At 34.2% G+C, this 3,688-nt stretch overlaps 1 long non-coding RNA gene across 2 annotated transcripts; it reads right to left on the bottom strand.

Moving 5' to 3' along the window:
• Positions 1-557: 557 nt before the first annotated feature.
• LOC307163416 lies at positions 558-3,285 on the bottom strand. Of its 2 annotated transcripts, none has more exons than XR_013822070.1 (7): positions 3,210-3,285; positions 2,482-2,547; positions 2,325-2,382; positions 2,182-2,228; positions 1,966-2,077; positions 1,733-1,826; positions 558-1,611 (listed from the first exon to the last, which is right to left on the bottom strand). It is a non-coding gene; the product is annotated as an uncharacterized lncRNA (long non-coding RNA). The 2 variants fall into 2 exon arrangements; XR_013822071.1 differs by having other exon boundaries at positions 2,329-2,382.
• Positions 3,286-3,688: the final 403 nt, after the last annotated feature.

Here is a 3,688-nt window from a genome sequence, read left to right as displayed (position 1 = left end):
GTTGAATCTAACGTACAAAAAAATGCTTAACTTATTAAGTTAAGTTAAGGTTATGCAAAACATATGTTTTCATAACTTATTGGTCATATAATCTTTACAGTGTGTGACATATTATGTTACTTATGTTTATTGCATATGTGTTACTCTGATGGTGTTTTGTATTTGTGTGTGTAACATTGTACACTAGCCATTGTTCATTGAAATGGCAATTTTAATGAACTTCTGTTGATCATGTGACCTTATATTGTGTGGCCTCCCACCTGCACTCAAAAAAATATTTAACCCCAAAAGTTAAAACTTATGTATTTCAATTACATGTCAATTTTCCATCCAATTTAATCACATAAATCCAATGTAAAAGTTAACATTTTATTTAAGCTTCACCATCATGTTCAGTTGACGTGAATAGTTCACATAACCATTATTTAATTCAATGAACTGTGATTCAAGATTGTGTATTAAATAAACTTTACTCATTTCAAATAAATAGTTATTACTTGCTTTATATAACTATCTTACATTTTCCTAATTCTATTGAATAAACGGTCAAACACGTTACATTTTCAAACATTTATTGTGTGCAATTTGCTCCCCAAGTCAAAAGCAGCATTCAGTCTGACAAAAGAAACAAACAATGACATAATACAGCACTTCACAAATTAATGCAACAGTTTTATGCATCCTGTACTTTCTGTGGTTATTACTCATGTTACACTTTTTAGTTTTAAACCTGTGTGCCAATTAACAGGGATCAAAATTTCAACATCAAACATTTTCACATTTTTAAGGTAAACATTTTGTTTTCACTCAACATTTAGGCAAGAACAAAGTGTCCTACTCACTGCCTCAGCTGCCTGATCAAGCTATCCGTGGAGTATGCTGCATAGTTAAAGATGATCTCCACCAAGAATGTCCAATCTTAATTTTGGTGGTGGATTAAGTAGCATTCCACTGTTGCTGAACTCTGTGTCAGCTCTCTGAAGCTGAATTTCAGCAGAACACAGGAACAAAAAAATCTGAGGCAAAGAACTGTTCTTGACTATAACAGTCTCGGCTCTGCTGCAAAACAAGTCATCAGATAAGTTCCTGGACTGAGTCAATAGCACAAGGGCTAACATCTCACGTGTCAAGAGTATCAGAGCTACAATGGTGCATTAGGTGCAGTCTCTTGCATGCTGGAGTTAGTGTCATCAGTCCATTGAAAAATTCCTTTCAGGGCATCCGTGTCTTAAGTTTACATTTTTAAAGTTTTTAATCTCCCTTCAGTTGTTGGAAACATCTAGGCAAGAAGTGAATGTCCTATTCACTGAAACACTGTGCCTGAACCTTTGGGGAAAGCTTGCTGCCATCCAAATTCATCAGAACCTTTTGAAAGAATTCAAACGTGAATTTGAGACTCTGAGGGTAGCTTAAGTTGAGAGCGTAGATCAGTCCGAACAGCATTACCAATCCAAAGGAAACACTCTTAAAGGGCTGTAGCCGCTGCACACCCTATATCACTACTCCAACATCCTCTGGCTCGTCCTCAGCACCAGCACCTTCTTTACGGATCACAAAAAGCCCCATAGTGGTCTCAGAAATTCCTCTCTCAGCTTCTTCAGGATTGCAGTCCTAAACCAAAACAAAAGACAAACAATCAAATAATAATTAACACATTGTTCAGTTTCACTGAAATATTGGTAACATACAGGCTGGCAATAGGATTAGGTCATTACAAAAAGTACATACAAACCTCAATTTCTTTGACGAGTATTGTAATGTCCTCATTGAGGTACACACAGACTTTTTATGACACAGTCTCGTTTGATGTGTATGTCATCATCACACTGAAAATTATGACAATATAAAAAACACTTATTTAGTATTTTATATATGATTATATATTTATATTGTATATATTGTGTATATTGTATATATACAATATTTGTAATTAGTTATAAAAAAAAAAAACTAAGCTTACCACACCTTGTCTGTAATTGCCATAATGTGTGATGTCTTCTGTCCAGAAGATTAGATTAACAGTGTATCTGTCCAGCTGCGCCAAGAACTTTGACAGAAGTGGCACAGTTTATGAATTCTGCAACAAACAAAAAAAGAAGAGAAATAAAGATGGGCATGAAACTGTGGAGGAATCCATTGTAATTTACAATTTATTCTTGTGTAAATATCAATAACACTTACTTCATTTAGTGCAGGCCACCTGGTTTGTAAATCAGACACCAATTGTCCTAAAAGTGCAAGGACAATTACTGTATACACAAGGATGCCTGAACCTCACCCCAAAATGTCCATGTTTAAGCTTAGAATGTTTCAATAACTCATACCTACTGGATAATTCTGTGCCACACACTTTAAATTGCCACATTTCCAAAACTCAAATATCTGAAATTCAAAAAGAGAGAGAAAACAACAGACATCACACTTTTGCAAAGCAATTAAACGTCAAGTTTAAATTATTACAAAGAAAAAAAATACACATACCGTAATTGAGTGATTGTGCCAAACCAGAGCCAGAAATGTTGGAATAGTGTCACATCGATGAGGACTCTGAAATAGCAAAGACAGATTTATTTTTTTGTAATGAAATTACAACTCAGCATGAAAAAAAGAAGCATGTTGCACTAAATTGAATCCTATAAACCTTTGCATGTAGATAATTTTCATATACAGTCGATTAAGTATGTTTGTGCAACGTTTTGGCATGTTCAAAGGATTTTTCAAGCAATGTCAAATTTAGGCCTAACGATAACTTGCGTCGAGATGACACGTTGCGTTTTGCGTTGCACAAACACAGTCATTCGACCGTAGGCCTATAAATAAACAAAGTTACAAATATTTTTTAAGATATTTGTTTTAACGACAAATCCTATCCTCATCAAATCCTATACAATTTTACCTGAAAACCTTCATTTGGGCCTAAGTTCGATTGACTGTGTTTGTGCAACGCAAAATCATACGCGTAATCTGCCTAAATGCAAAAATGATGCACATACCGGTAGTCAGTCGACAATAAATCTTTAAAAAGATCAGTTAACGTTAACGTTACTCTTTATATAACTGGAAAGGCCGAAAAAGTTCATTCGTCTGAAGTGCAGTCACGGCAAAAGCTAAGATATTAACGTTAATCAAATCAGATCGATCACATTTAAAAAAAACAAAATAGTTGATGTTGAAGTCTAGATCATTTATAACTATAGAAAATATCTTACCTTGCCGAATATTCCACATCTGCTGACGCTGAGTCTTGTATCGCGCCTCCAACGACTGTTGCCGCCCTTCACGCCTTCAGAGTTTTTTTTTTTTTTTTTTTTTTACTCTAGTGCGCATGCGCCACATCTGAATCTGCTCCTTACGGCAACAAATCAAGTATAGTGTATGTAATTTGATCAGTTTGGACTTGGATCCATTACATTCACGTTGTGTAAGAGTAATTCGCAACAATAATGATTATTTTATACATTTTTAAATATATTTTAGTTAAATTGTTTGCTTAAATTCAATTAGTGGCAAGAATCATTTTTTTGAGTGTGTATTATTATGGTGGTTATCAGTTTATTACAAGAAACAAAGCAAATTTCAGTTATTTAAGTGCATTGATATTATAATACACTTTATTTCGATTGTCCACTTTAGACACTCTACTAATTATAAGTAACTTTGCAACTACATGTCAACTAACTCTCATTAG

This window comes from Squalius cephalus (assembly GCF_949319135.1).
Source record: "Squalius cephalus genome assembly, chromosome: 8".
NCBI classification, from domain to species: Eukaryota; Metazoa; Chordata; class Actinopteri; order Cypriniformes; family Leuciscidae; genus Squalius; species Squalius cephalus.
Note: the sequence above shows the minus strand (reverse complement) of the source record. Positions and strands in the feature narration are given on the sequence as shown.